We start from the raw sequence: 17,535 nt of genomic DNA, 5'->3' as shown, positions 1-17,535 counted from the left end.
ACTTCACCCCCTTTACCTTACCATTATCTACAAAATGACTATATTAGAATCGTATTTTATAATGTTTGTAGTTGGAAGTCCATAATAGTTATGTTAGAAAGTAAATTCCACCAATATAGCTAAGATGATGGGGTGAATCTATTATGCACTTTAAGAAACTTTCTACCCAACTATGGATATCATTTACAAATCTTAAACTTGCATATATGAGTAAACTGAAAAGTAAAATCATGCATAACATGGAGAAACTCATAACACCATATTTTGAACTAACTAGGGAAATCATGGCCAAGGGAAAATTCTAGTGCAGATGGTATCCACAAAATGATCCACTAATCAAAAGTATCTTTTAAAAGATATTGACCCTGTTAGGAGTCTATTACATGCATATAGTGTATATGTCCTTGTTATACCTAACTAGACCTTTTTAGAATCCTTGTCATGCCCAAAATTTACAAGGCAAAAACACAGCCACAATTTTTTTTTGAAAGATAATTTAGGGATTCTCAAAAGAAGAAACTATACATTGCTAGCTAGGTTATTGAATGGTCAAGAGTTTGAGATACCTAACGATTATGTTTATATAGTTGCAACATACCCTTTTATCTTAACCAAAAAGATCTTAATTAGGTTGGTGGAAGGATCTATCCTAATCAACCTCTGGGATTAGTGGATACAACAACATGATTTTAGACATGAAGTACTCAACATTAAAGTCCTCGATGTTTAATTTCAATAGGGATTACTAAGCGTCATGTTAGGGCATTCAACTAGGTATGAACTAGAATTTTCCATCTAGGGTATGGCTACTATGTATGATAACCTTTTTATAAGTGTGTATGTAGCCATACTATACACCATGAGTGATGTAGTTAATTCACCAAACCTATATAATGATCTCGACTAACTTACCCTCCCTCAAGTTATGAAGTAGTTTGTCTACTTACTAACATTTCTAACTTCCAAGATATTGTGCCTATTTATGATACTAAGGTCTTATCTTATTCATTTACAAAACAACCACTAGTGTGTGTGTGTGTGTGTGCGCGCGTGTGCGTGTGTGATAGAAACTAAATTGAAACTATACTAACTAAACTTCTCAATCTAATTACCATCATCGACAGATGACTTTACTATCACAAGCCATGTCACTACTAAAAAAAAATCACTAGGGTTATATAATAATATTATGTCCTAAGGGTACTCATTTAATAATAGTGTTTTACTTCATCCCTATAACAATGTTTATTACATTCCATGCTTTACCATTAGTTATAGAATGATTGAATTGCATAGAATTAATATGTATTTCATAATTGTAATTGTGTTAATGCAAATAATTACTAACCCATACTTATGCCAATTACTCAAACTACCATAAACTAATCTAGAATTTTCAAACTGTCGATAATTACAAATTGAAAATCTATTAATAACCAACTATGTTTCTTTTCTTAAATCTATTTATCGCTCACTAACAATCTATCAACTTGTTTTCAACCTTTAATTGATTATAAAAAAAATTCTAATCTATTCTTCATTCTAAAATTAACTTATTTATTTACATTACAAATAAAATCTTAATAAGTAATTATATTTACTTATGAATATTTCCCACACTAAACATACTAATCATCTAACCCCATTCCAAGAGCAAATTTCTAACACCCTACCTACTTACACCCAATCTTAACTCCCTATTAGGCCACATGGCCCACCACCCTTTCCCTTCTCTACACTCTTCCTAACCCTATATTCCAAGCACTATTTTACTTTCCTAATGCTTTCCATCTTCCCAAACTCACATGCCCCTTTAATCTTAATTTCCCACCCCACTCACAAGCCCTTGTCTATTACCTTTGACCTGAGTGCATCCTTTCATGCACTAGCCCGAGTGCTTGCCTCGGTTCTCGCATGCACTACAACTTGGTAAGGAGGCAATCAGAAGAGGATAGGGTGGTGGCTAGGTCGAGAAGGGCAGTCAGCAGCAAGTACACAACTTGTCCAATGCTATAGGAGTTGAGGGTGGATGGGGAAGTGGGCCCAACCCAAAAGGTCACTCTCCTTTCTCATTTAGTTTAAAACAAATTATTTTCCCTCATTTCCTATTTATTTAATTATTATTAGTTATGTGGTCCTTTACTTTTGCATGACATGAAATCGATGGGGCATAATTATTATAATGTTTTGATGGTGACTTATTTCCTAAGAATAATCACAAGATGCTTATAAATTATGTCCATCTATGTTGTCACCTCTTATTTTATTGGTTTCCTACTAGGAGGTATCAAGGAATATTCTAGTTAATATTTTATTGGTCTGTAATAGGAGTTTTAATAGTGGTTCTATTTTTTTAACTTCCCATTCAAAATCCAGAGAGTTAAATAAGCATGTACAGGCTTATTTTCTCATGGTGATTTATGCTTGTGATTGGTTTAATTTTTCTCCTCTTCTCAACTATGAGGTTATGAATATTAGTTTGATAGGAATTTGATGTTACTTCCATATTCCAATGTAATTACTTAGTTTAGTGGATCTATTAGAAATCACTTGGACAATTTTTTAACACAAGAAATGAATTGAAACATGATCAAGCATGAAACCAAAAGAATTACTCTTTTCTATAAATAGTGGAATTTGAATGTCATTTAATGATAATCTAATGCTTAGTGGAATGTATCTTGATGGACCATCTAATTGAAATGCAATCTCTTGTATTGCTTCATGATTTAATTGAGCATGTTACTAACAATGCATATTCCTTACATGAGTAGCAAAAACAATGAACTATCCTTTGATGTGAGTTTATTTTACATCCCATCTAAGACTATTTGTTACATCAATCCTTCCATTTCAATGAATGTGATTGAACTTATAATGCAATCAACTATAATCATCTCCCAAGATTATTCTCTCTTCCATGAAATTACATTTCAAAATGATGTACATAAATTGAAGATCTCCTTCATACCCAACTATGTCTATTATGATACAAAAAGGAATTCTTTCTTCTCTATTACATCTATATGCATAGCATTCAATCTTAGTTTACACATTCACATTAATATACAATGGGATGTAAATCCTTTTCACAATACATAAACCACAATGGAGATTTCTCCATCTCGACATATTACAAAATAACAGGGGAAGGATTGACTCCTCCAACTATATGATACAACAACACAAAACTTGATTCTTCAACAATGTCAAGGGTAAAACCCTAATTTCTTCATAGATCCCATCCTCACAAACCTACAAAAGAACAAACCAATAACCATGGAGGCTCACCTCCCATCCTAGGCTTTTAAGAAGCCACCCAATGAGCTAGGGAAATAAATCTCAAATGGGTTACACTCAAGCAGCTAACAATGCATGCAACAACACTTCACAATACATATACAATTTATCCAAGTTTTAGCACAATGATTCACCATTGGAATCATGAAATAGAGGGTGAAGGTGAGGTCTCCAAGAGGAGAATGTCATATCCATATACACATATACATTTGCAATTGCATAATGCCTCTTCAAGGCTATCAAAATTTATCCTCCTCATCACATCAATACACTTATACCTCCCATAATACAAATGCCTCTTCAAGAATATCAAAATACATCCTCCTCATCACATCAATACACTGGTACCTCTCATATTAACAAACAAGGAATATGGCTTCAATGGAGCCCATACTCCATGAACAACAAAACCCTCTCCAAGAGGAAAATATCTCAACTTCAATGTTGAGCCCAACTAACCCCTTCACCCAAGGCATCTCTTCCCTCCCAAGGGTGAGTGAAGCCTTCACACCCATTAGCATTCATACACAAAAACAAGGAAAAATTTGCAAGTGAAATCCATCATAGTAATGGTACATAGCAACAATCTCAACACAAACACATGACATGAATTTTAGCACAATATGAAAAAGAACAACATCATTCAACAAGTGCAATGAGAGTTATGGCATGGGCACCAACCTTGGTCCAAGCTAAAGGCAAAATGAATTTTTTGTAGAGCTCCCTTCTCCTTAGTCATTCCTCTTTCCAAACCCTAATTGTCTCTAAACTTAGAGAGTGGGTGAACACTTCACTAGTTTGTCCAAGTCCACTAAAAAGACTCACCCACTATCTCTTTTTGGCAAAAACATCAAGCTACGATCTCTTACAAATTTGTGCCTATCAAATTTGTTACTTTTGACTAAGTGAAAAGATGGGGATGAACTCATGGGGAAACTCAATTTTCGAATTGGTGGAAGAATGCATTGGTTAAGGGCCCTCCTAGACTAGCTAAGCACTAAAATGGTCAAATGTAGGCCTCTAACATGTTATGCTAACATATGAGTGGCTTATTTTCACAAAAATAGCACTTAGGGACCACATATTGACCCTCTAAAATCCTTACCAATTTTAAATTCGAAATTCCCCTTGATGGTGACCCATTCTATCCTTTCTCCAAGTGGATTTGCTTAAATCTTTTAAAAGGCAATTAGTTTAAGGTTAAGTGTTGTCATGACCAAAACCCTAGGTGACATGTCATTAACACACATACAATTACAAGAGTTAAGTGACACATTTAAAATACTTTACCCATCACCATGACATGTCCTAATGTATTTATGAGATTAAGTTTATCACACACATGCAAGATTACATTTATGAAATAAACACATCACAATGAGGCGTTTGAATCTTCCAAAGATTCACCTTGGCTATACTAGGTCCACATAAGTTTGGACCTTGTTACATAAGTTTGGACCTTGTTCCCCTGATTAAATTTCATGGTTCAATTTCCTGCACACTAAACTCGAACATTAGTAGCCCAATCAAAAATCATATAAAATGCATGTATATAGGTGCATGACAATTTCATATTAAATAATTTACCTTAATATTATAATCAATTTTTATTTTCTAATCATTTTCTTATAAAGAATTTAAAACATTAAAGTATCAGAATCTTCATATCAACATTAATATCTAATTCAATGATCCAACTGACATTCTGAACCACATCATAATTCATTTCCTATCACAATGATGAAATTTTGAATCTATATTGTTAATTAGCCAACATTAAATTAGTTATGAATACATATCTTAGGTTAAAATCACCAAAAGATAAACATCACAACTAGTATCCTTTGATTCAATTAAATATAGTTTTATTATTAAAAATATCCCATTATGATTATGAGATAATGCATCATAAGGTGTATCAATCATGTCAGGTAATCAGGATGTTTGCATAGTCACATAGTTTCAAAACCAATCATAGAATAAATCCATATATCAACATATCAACCTAATACAAATTAAACAACGATTAACTCATTATATTACATCATATTGAGTTCTATTGTATAGACTCTTATCTGATTTGATAACAATCTTCATTTATGACTATTGGTAATATCATAAGGGTGGGTATTGATTCATCTTTCCATAATAACCATCTAATTCAATTATCCTAATAGGCCCTAAAATATCATGAACCCATCGACATAGTTTCTATGTTATGACACCTCGAGCCTTTATTCTGTAGGGACTTAGCTTATCAACCTAATGTAATTTTGAATATGATACTTAGTACAACAATGACTAAAATGTATGTCAGTCTCAATAAGATCTCAGGTTCATTATTGATAAGGAAAATTCCAATCATGGCATACTTAGATCTTAGAACCTTCTTACCATCGTTCTATCATAAGGTGTATGGTAACAGTATATAATTCACATTCTATACCCACGAGACAAAAACATGACATCTCATCTCCTTATGTTTCCTAGCTCTGACCATATTTGTTCTATTAAGATTTATAATAGAGTAGTGGGGAAGGGGCCTTACAATCCTCAACCCTGTTAGGAGTTGTAAGTTGAGTAAAAATTACAAGACAAGCTCACTACCCAAACAAGCATATACAACTTTACAAGTTATATAGATAGACAAAAACCGTTAGTGTGCTAATATCTTGAATATTTGATTAGTTGTTCTAAATTCTCACAAATAAAACATTCATACAACATACTTCTCTTCTCTGTCATAAATTTCACATTTATCCAACATTAACAATGTGCACATAATAAAATCATACCATTACAACACAATTACACACTTTTCTTAGTAAAAAAATTATTTCTTTATACCAAAAACTTTAATTCTTCGGCCTTATTCCTCTTCACACATTACCAAAAATTGACATTAAATTCTTGCACATGAGGTTTAACATCTAGGTTGTCATCGCTACTTTGTCAAGTTCTTGTTTTGTCAGTTCAAGAGAATTCCTTGACCAAAATGCCAATATAATAGACTAACTGCTTTGTTTCAATGATAAAAAACTTGTCACTAGAAAACTTACCAAAACATATTCAAAAGTAATCATAACATTTAGCGGCCTTGCATATATCTTATTGTTGAAAAAAATTGATATAAGTATGAGAATGTGATTCAATCATTGTTTTGTCTCTTATGTCAAACATACTACTTATTGGTAAGACAACTGCCTAGTTGATTTGAGTACTATCATTTGTTTGATTGACGAGGAGATTTTGATCAAATGAGATTAAAAAATCACCTAGAGGAAAGGTTGATTTATAATAAGAAAAAGGAGTACAAAGATCTATTAAGACAGTGATGTTATAGTGTATTGATTATCTTCTTAAGGTTGCAAAGTTTGGATACACTAACTAAGTCTAGAAGAACAAGTAAGAATAATTGAGTCTGCCAAGCTTGACTGAGAGGACAATAGGTGTCGAGAAAAGTTAGTGCAAGCTAAGCAAAAGATCAGTTGGAGCCAAGAAAAATGAAATTTTAGTATATACCAAGTGATATAGTGTAAGTTGGGTAAAGTTTAGTTGATGTCGAGCACCAGTAAACTTTAGTGTTTATCGAGTGATCTAGTTGAAGATGAGTGGAAGAACAATTTGGAAGCCGAGTGACAACATATTGATGTTGAATGCTAGTATTCATGTTAAATCATATATTTGACAAATCTAAGACGACTATTTTATTTTATTGAATTTGATGAAGTGCGTGGAAGATAACTATAATGAGTTGGTGGCATAGAATTTATGGTAAATAATTTTGAGGTGAATTTAAAGAGGATTGAAGAAGAAGTTGAAAGAAGGGACTCAAATGAAAAGATGGGTAGATTCATTGAATCTTGATTAATCCTACCTAATCCTAAAATGGATGATTGAGATTGAATAGAAAAAGATCTTAATTTCTATTTATAGAGATGGCTAGTCAAAAGTAAGGTTGGTCATGTTTGAGAACCTAAGTTACATAAGAGGTCTAAGGTGTTGCTTCATTCAGTGATCGAACAGAAGAGACTACTATTGGAAAGCAAAGAAAGAAGGCTTAAGAGTATGAATGCTTGAAGGGTGAACATGCTATCAAAGTTGAAGTGTATGAAAGCCAAGCAGAATAGAGATTTGTAAACTACAAGTGAGTTTGTAATTTGTTATCAGATCAAGCCTTACTGTTACTTTCAAATCATTGTAGCAATCTAGGGTAAATCCTTTAGATTAAGGTTGACCTAACAATTATTTGTAAATACTTTAACCGAGTGACATTCCAAGTGAATGATCTAAAGTCCTCTAACAAGGCTCACTCCTAATAGGGTGATTGAAATCTTTTAACCAGGTCACATTTAATAGTGTGTATTGTAACCTTTAACAAGGTTGGCCTTTCATAGGGCATCACTTCAGAAGAGTGAGAATGAGTAGCATGATATTGATGGTTTTTCCCAAATTGGGTTTCCACATAAAATCCTTGTGTCAAATATTTTATTGAATCTATTATGTTTCATGTTTACACTTCTACAAAGTTGCTTTGACCTAGGAAAGTAATCTACAAGTTTAAGTGATTATATGATCTAATAGATGCATGCATGAATATGTTTTATGGATATGGGTTCAGTAAGATGTGAAAAATTCTATTTGTACATCTGGACCTTGGATAACTGATTCAACCCCCCTCTTAGTTATTCTAAAGAATTCTAATAATTAGTATCAGAGTCATTTGCTTAAGAGGACTAGTTTGAAGGTACTGGAAGCAAAAGATCAAGATTTCAAAAAGAAAGGTACCCAAGCTTAACAAGCACAAATTTTCTACATGGAAAAGTCTAATGAAGCTACACCTAGGAGTTCTTGGAGACTATGCACAATCTACCATCATCACTAAACATGTTGATCCTGTTGGAGCCATAACTATTGAAGATCTTAAAAAGAAGAAAGAACACAATTAGGCAATGTTGGAGATTGCCTCTTCCCTAAGTTCTATTGAGTTTGATGACATCAAGGGTTGTGATAGTGCAAAGAACATGTGGGATGTTCTTCACACCATCTATGGAGGAGATGCAAATGTTTTGAGAGCCAAATTTGAAAGTCATAGAGGTAAGTTCGATGATATGAGGATGCAAGAAGGTGAGAATGTTGCTTAATATTGCTCTAGAATAAAAGATGTTGTTAATGCTATAAGAGGAGCTACTAGTAAGATAGATGATGATATTGTATTAAGCAAAGTTTTGAGAACACTATTACCCATCTATGCTATTAGAGTTTCTGTAATACAAGAAGTGAGATGTACACCAGTATCTAATGTTACTCTTGAAGGTCTTGTAGGTAGGCTCACTACTTTTGAGCTATCTAATTTTGACAACTTCAAATCTAACAATGTTGAGTTTGCTTTCAAAGCTAAGTTGTCATTGAGGGAATCTAATGAAAAGAAGAAAAAAAAAAGGTAAAATATGTTTCTAGTGATAGTGATACAGATGAGGAGGATGTAGAAAAAATTGAAGCATGGCTATCAAGGAGATTTTATAGATGTAAAGGAAAATTCAAAGGTAAGTTACCTATAATGTGTTTTAATTGCAATGAGGTTGGTCATATTGCTGCTAGATGTCAAGAAAAGAAAAAACAATAGAAGTGGTGACAAATACAAAAGTAGAAGAGATGAGGACAAAAAATATTACAAAGACAAAGGCAAGAAGTCTTGCTACATTGCAAAAGAGGAAACCAAAGATGGATCTGATGATCATGATGATGAAGTGGTCTATGTTGCAATGAAGGATAATTTTGATGAGGATGAGGCAACTACACTAGTGTCTTGTGTGAAAAAGAATGATAGATGGATCATTGGTAATGGGTGTTCACATCACATGACTTGAGATAAAAGTAAGTTCATTACCTTGAATTATTATGATAGAAATAATGTAAGGTTTGGTAATGATGCACCTTGTCTGATAAAAGGAAAATGATATATCAAACTCACAGAAAAGATTTTATGTGACACTGATTATTATGTTGAAGGAATTAACTATGATTTGTTGAGTGTGTCACAATTCAATAGTTCAAGTTGAAAGGTTGAGTTTGAGAATGGCATAATTAAGATATATGATACTGATGGAAAACTAATTGAAAAAGGTGATCAAACTATAGGTAATCTATTGTACCTTGATATGAATGATGCTACTTGTCTAGTTGTAGAATTTGATGATGTGTGGTTATGGTATAAGAGATTATGTCATGTTATTTTTGATAACTTGGTTAGTATCAATAACATAAGAAGAGTCAGAGGTTTTCCTAAGTTGAAGAAACCTAACAATATAATTTGCAAACAATGTCAGTTAGGCAAAATGACAAAATCTAGTTTTAAGAGTAAGACTTGCACCTCTAAAGGAATTTTGGAGATTGTTCATACTAACTTGTGTGGACCAATTGATGTGCAAAGCTATAAAGGTGAAAAGTACATTATGTTATTTCTTGATTATTATTCTAGGATGATGATAGTTATGTTTCTAAAATAAAAATATAATGTTTTTCGAATGTTTAAGTGGTACTTAACAAGAGTTGAAAAGGAAATAGGTAAAAGCCTAAAATGTTTGAGCTATGACAAAGGAGGAGAATTTACATCAAATGAGTTTGAGATGTTTCGTAATGACAGAGGAATCAAAGACAAGCATCTTCCCTAGGACCCCTCCACAAAATGCAATTGTTGAAAGCAGGATCAAATTTGTAATGGACTATGCTAGGGCACTCATGATGGAGAAGAATGTTGCTTTGAAATACTAGAGAGATGTTGTAAGTACAGTTATCTATACCTTGAACTGTGTGCAAGTTAAGAAAGGTATTCATTCAACACCTTTTGAACTATGCTATGGGTACTCACCCAATGTAAAATATTTTAAGGTATTTGATATCAAGTGTTATATTCTCAAAGATTTCAAGAATGGTAAATTAGATGCAAAAAGTAAAGAAGACATATTCCTTGTCTATTCCACAAGAAGTAAAGCTTATAAGTGTTTAAATACTAACACTAACAAAGTTGTGGAAAGTGTAAATATGAAATTTGATGAATATACAGAGGTACATGAGGCTGAACCTATGAATGAACTAGAGGAATACAAATCTTTTATATACTTTTATGAAGGTATGTCTGCTAATGAAGATGTTGTAAATCAAATTATGAATCAACAACAAGTTTCAGTGACTACCAAGTCACATATAATGAATGTCAAGTTGCATTCACGAACTGAGCTACAGTCAGATGTCTAGTTACAGACTGAAGTTGAGGCACATTTTGATTCTGAGATTAGTGTACATGAAAGAGATGAATTACCTAATAGAGAAGTACATAGTGATTCAGAAGTTGAAAGACCTAATGAGAAAAATAGAGCAGAACCAAGATTTTCAAAGTATGTCAAAAGACGTCACCCTATTGTACAAATTATTGGAGATAAAGATGCAAAAACAATGACAAGAAACAAGTTGAGAAGTGATACATGTTTTCTTAGCATGCATGAACCTAAAATAGTGAAAGATGCCTTAGAAGATGAGAACTAGGATAAAGACATGAAAGAAGAGATTGAACAAATTGAGAAGAACAAGACATGGAATCTAATTCCTAGACCAAAAGATAAAAATGTGATTGGCACCAAGTGGGTGTACAGAAACAATTTAGATGAAAATAGTGAAGTCACAAGGAATAAGGAAAGATTAGTTTACAAAGGGTATGCACAAGAAGAAGGGATAGACTATGGAGAAACATTTGCCTCTATTGCAAGATTGGAAGGAGTAATAACTCTACTTGCTTACTCTACATACAAAGGTTTCAAAGTTTATCAAATGGATGTTAAATCTGCATTTTTGAATGGCATATTGGAAGAAGTGGTCTATATAGAATAGCTAGAAGAATTTTAATGCTAACAAAATAAACATGGTATGTAGACTACACAAAGATTTATATGGTTTAAAGCATGGTATGAAAGGCATCATAATTATCTTGTGAAGATTGGATTTGAGAGGACTGATGATAACAAAAATCCATACTTGAAGATAAACAAAGGCAAAGGTATTCTACTGTCTAAAATTTTTGTTTATGATATCATATTTGGAAATCAAGAATCTTTATGTAAAGCCTTTTCAAATGAAATGAATAAAGAATTTGAGATGTCTATGTTTGGAGAGATCAAGTTATTTGTAGGTTTGTAAGTACATCAAATAAAATATGGCATATACATCATTTAGTTTAAGTATGTAAAGGAGATACTAAAATTTTTGGATTAGAAAATTCCAAGCTAGTAAGCACATCTATGATGACATGACACACATTGTCAAAGGGTGATGATTTGAATGAGGTGAATCAAACATTATATAGGTCTATGATTGGAAAATTGAAATATGTAGTGCATAGCAAACCTGATATTGCATTATCTATTGGGATAGTTGCAAAATTCTCTACTAATCTTAGGGAGAACCATTTGATGGTTGTTAAGAGAATAATGAGATATCTAAAGACTATGGTATATACTACAAGAAAAATGAGAAGTTTGAGTAGAGAGCCTATACTGATGTTGATTGGGCTGGAAATATTGATGACAGAAAGAGAACTAGTGGAGGATCATTTTTCTTAGGAAAAAGGTTGGTTACATGGACTAGCAAGAAACAAAATTGCATATCTCAATCTACTATTGAAGCTAAATATGTTGTTGCTATAGTAAATTATACAAACATTGTGTGGATCAAAAAACTACTCAAAGGAATAAAGGAAGAAATCACTAAACCTGTGATACTTTATTGTGATAATACAAGTGTTATAAATATATCAAAGAACCCTGTGATGCATACAAAGACTAAGCACATTGTAATCAAATATCATTACTTGAGAGAGTTATTTCAAGACGAAGAGGTGACGATGGAATATGTGAATACAAAAGAGAAAATAGTTGATATCTTCATAAAAGTATTACCTAAGGATGCTCATGAGTATATCAGAGATAAATTAGGGTTGATACCCCTATCCAAGGCTATTTAAGAAGCATGATTAGTGCCCTAGATCAATTGAGATGATCTTACTTTAGGAGCTACCTAAAGTAATCAAAGAGTTGGAGCTGTAGATCAGTCACAAGATAGGTGAGAAAGGGAGAAACTGAAAATGTTCATATCTGCATCTTAAGATGATAAGTCTTTGGCATTGCCGTCAAAGAGGGAGAAATATAGAATACCAAAAATAGTGAGAACAAGGGAGAAACATGGAATATCTACTCAAAGGGAGATAGTGTACCTAATGGTTACTATAGAGGGAGAAATAATTACAATACATACATCTACCTAGTAAGAGTAAGATAGTGCTGAGGGAGATATAAGAACAAAATAGATAGAGACAAATACCTAAATATTAGAAAGAGAATCTAATCAGCAAAGATAGAAGGAGAAGTCCTACAAGAGTTGATTGTTTGTTAATTAGAACAAAATTTTGTAGCCTATACAGAAGATGAAAGCTATTGATAGAGGGGGAGATTTCAATACAAGGAATTATTTTCTTTTTCATATTTTTGTTGGTATTGGTTTTCCATCAATGCTAAAGAGGGATATTGTTGAAAATAGATTGATACAAGTATGAGAATGTGTTTCAATCATTGTTTTGTCACTGATGTCAAACTTGATACTTGTTGGTAAGACAACTATCTAGTTGATTTGAGTACTATCATTTGTTTGATTGATGAGGAGGTTTTGATCAAATGAGATAACAAAAGAACCTAAAGGAAAGGTTGATTTATGGTAAGAAAAAGGAGTATAAAGATCAATTAAGACAATGATGTTATAGTGTATCGATTATCTACTTAAGGCTGCAAAGGTTGGATACACTAACTAAGTCTAGAAGAACAAGTAAGAAGAATTAAATTGGCCAATCTTGACCAAGTAGATATTAGGTGCTAAGCAAAGTTTGTGCAAGCTAAGTAGAAAATCAGTTGGAGCCGAGAAAAGTGAAAATTCAGTGTATGGTGAGTGATACAATGTAATCCAAGTAAAGTTTAGTTGATGCCAAGCACAATAAACTTTAGTGTTTTCTAAGTGATCTAGTTGAAGACAAGTGGAAGAGTAGTTTGGAAGCTGAGTGATAGCATATTGATGTTGAATGCCAGTATTCATGATAAATGATAGATTTGATGAGCTTAAATTTTGTGAAGCATGTGGAAGATAACTATGATGATTTGGTGGCACAAAATTCATGGTAAACTATTTTGAGGCAAATTTAAAGAGGATTGAAGAAGAAGTTTCTAGAAGGCACTCAAATGAAAAGATGGTTAGATTCATTGAATGCTACCTAATCCTACCTAATCCTAAAATAGATGATAGAGGTTGAATGAAAAAATATCTTAATTTTATATTTATGGAGATGGTAGGTCAGAAGCAAGGTTGGTCATGTTTGAGAACCTGAGTTAGACAAGAGGTCTAAGGTATTGCTTCATTCAATGATTGGACATAAGAGATTGTTATTGGAAAGAAAAGAAAGAAGGCTTAAGAGTATGAATTCTTGAAGGGTGAACAAGCTATCAGAGTTAAAGTGTATAAAAGCCAAGCAAAATGGAGGACTAAATATAGATCTTTAATTTGCAAGTAAGTTATAATTTTTTATTAGATCAAGCCTTACTATTATTTTATAATCATTGTACCAATCTAGAGTAAATTCTTTGGATTAAGGTTAACCTAACAATCATTTGTAAATCCTTTAACGAAGTGACATTCCAAGTGAATGATCTAAAGTCCTCTAACAAGGCTCACTCCTAATAGGATGATTGAAATCCTCTAACTAGGTCACATTTAATAGTGTGTATTGTAACCTTTAACAGGGTTGGCCTTTCATAGGGCATCACTTCAGAAGAGTGAGAATGAGTAGCATGTTACTAGTGGTTTTTCCCAAATTGGGTTTCCATTTAAACTTCTTCTGTCAAATGTGTTATTGAATCTGTTATGTTCATATTTACACTTTTGCAAAGTTGTTTTGACCTAGGGCAATAATCTACAAGTTTAAGTGATTATTGTATGATCTAATGGATACATGCATGAATATGTTTTATGGATATGGATTGACTAAGCTATGAAAAGTTTTCTCTATACATTTGGACCTTGGATAACTGATTCACCCCCATCCCCCCCCCCACCAATTATTGTATAGAATTCCAACACTTATGAGATATGCAAACTAGATTTCCTTAAGCCCATATAACCATATATGCCTTCTGTGATGCTCACCAAACAAAATAGTCTCACTATGCCATTTATTCTTGCTTTTTATACTTAAACAATTTTCTAAGTAACCTCATACTAAACTTGAATCTTGCCTTTAATGGCTTTAATACTATATAATGTTTCCATTAATGACAAAATCTATCATATTACCTTATCAAAATTGTTAATAACCTCCCCCTTTGGCATTGATGGCAACATAAGGAGAAATTGGCTAAGTACAACTTCATGTTCCTTCAAAATTGCAAAATCTTCAATTTTCAAATTTCACAAAACTCAAAAACATGTGGCCAATACAAAATTTCAAAATTGTGGATCATCATTATATTAAATCTAACCATATAATCTTTTATTGTAACCCCCCTTTGATAATACTCTATATCTAAAAATGCTCCCCCTTAATGTATAGTCTACACATGTTTACTTATCCTACTTTTCTCAATTTACATAAAGTTTATTTTACTACTCCTAGTAGTAATTACAAGATTTTTTTTGTCTACTTCTTCCCCTTTGACTTAAATGACAAAGTGTAGGAAAAAAAATTGATTTACCTATCAAAAATTTGAGTCTTCAAACTGGGTGCTTGCCAAAAGTGTCATACAATATGCAAAGTTAGTCTTCAAGTTTGAAATTTTTGTACCCCATGTGGACTTAACAATTTCTCCAACATGAATCACTCCACATATACCATAGGCTGCAATCTTATCTCCATTAAAATATATACATGCAAATTTTTCATATGACTTATTTGCATCTAAGAGTGTGCTCAACTACTTCTTTAACAAGTCAATTCTTGGTGATAAATGAACTCTAAGAAACGTTAATCTTCCCATTAACCTATTTATGTCTTGCTCCAAAGATTTCAATTCTTCATGTGCCTTACCCACTCTTTGACCAATTTCAATGATATTTACATTCTTATCCTTTATTTCATTTGTTATCTTCTTTGTCTCTACTTCCTTCTCCTTGATATCCTTTGTTACTTATGAAGTATGTTTATGTGCTCTTGCACATTCAACATATACTTGCTTCTCTTCAGTAATACACTTCCTTATATCCTTGATGCATGTATCTATAACAATTAGATCATTTTAAACATTTTCAAATGCCTACTTAAACAATTTCATACCATGGTCTTCTTGCACATTTTTTTTATTGCTTCCTCTATTGTAGAGTAATGTGCACCAAATTTTTCAACAACCTTTTCTAACTTATTTTCTTTATGAATCTCTCCAATGTTTACTAAAGGTTGTTAGGTTTTCTGAAGCTTTCCTAAAGAAATGTCTAATACTTTTTTATTATTTTCTATCTTCTTTCTTGACTTCTCCATTAATGCGATATCCCCACCTTGAGATAGGATTTAATAATAAATAACTCTATTAAGTTAATGATATTAAAAGTATAAATAATACATACACAAATAGATAAATACTAATAGGAATTATAATTTTCTATGTATTATAATAAAATAAATATTATCATATCACTATACATACATACATCTTAACTAGATATTGAAATAATATAAATATAGAAGTTTTAGTATACCAACTATTAACCATATAATATATTATTAATGAAATAAATAGATAATTATTATATTAATGATAATATTATTTTACTGATTAATATTTAATAATAATAAAGACTAACAATAGCATTAATAATAATATCAATTATAATTCTAATATTACTATATTTTAATATGCAATAATAAATAGTAATCAATACATTAAATATATGTATAAATTATTTTTAAGCATATATTATTTTAAATGAATAGTCACAATTATGAAGAGTCGTGACATTTGGAAGGTCTCTTCGTCCATCTATAAAGGAGAATTAAGATTTGGTTGGGATATTCAAAGGTTTTATAAATAAAATTATTTAATATTTCAAAAGGCGACATTACAAATAATTAGGGTTGCAAAAGGGACATTACCATTGGTATCAAAGCATGATATTGCCATCTCTTAGAAAAAAAATTGGAGATTCTACCAAATTCCCAATCTCTAGTAAATAAATATGCATATATACAAATAGAGACAACCACATATATATTAACACTGATACAACTCGCTAAAGGGATATCTACTCAGAATCCAACTCAACAAATATATCATTTGTCTAATGCATAATAGACAATCAATGGTTTATGAATAAGGATTCGATCTTCATGCAAGGTTCCAAATGATTCATGGTTGACTATACACACATGTAAAACCTTTGTACGTTGGCATGCAATAAGTAGACTATATATTGGACAAAGAAGTCAACAGGAAGAACACCAGTTAACAATACTATTATAACACTCAACAAACACAATGTGTGGATTTTTCTAATAAGTAATTACATTAGTAATGAGGATGTCATATGTGTCACCATTTAGAGAGTATCCTATCTTCTTAATAGCATCATAATAATAGTCACCTCAACATCTGAAGAATAACATCTACTACTACTTAATGACTATCATCTTCTAAGATCATTTGTATAGAATGAATATTGATTGATAACATTTATAAGGAGATTTGAAAAATATTATTGATTTAATAAATGAGAAGAACAAGCTAGCATGGACGACTGAGAATATCATTGATGAATGCATTCAACATCTCAAGACCTTCAAAAAAACCTATGTGGTACATGAGCACCGGGAAGATAACCAAGCGGCAGAAAGCTTGGCAAACTGGGTAGTCAAGTACAATGAAGTAGCTAAGTGGAAAAATGGTTATAATTTCCAATCAGAAATTAATGATTTGATTGAAAGGGAAAGGATCCCAAGTAGATTGTGTATAATAAAAAGTCCATTATGATTGCTAATGAGTTACGACGAGTGGCCAGAAATATAACGTGTAAATTTATTATGATTATTAGTGATTTATGGGGAATGTGTATAAATGTGATGTGGAAGTACGATATCAATTGTACTTCTCACATCAACCATATCTATCAACTTACTTCTAGGATCAACTTCGGGCAGATAATTCATAAGGCAAAAAA

This window comes from Cupressus sempervirens, chromosome 11, assembly GCF_028749045.1.
Source record: "Cupressus sempervirens isolate cs-2001-9-10 chromosome 11, ASM2874904v1, whole genome shotgun sequence".
NCBI lineage: Eukaryota > Viridiplantae > Streptophyta > Pinopsida > Cupressales > Cupressaceae > Cupressus > Cupressus sempervirens.
Note: the sequence above shows the minus strand (reverse complement) of the source record.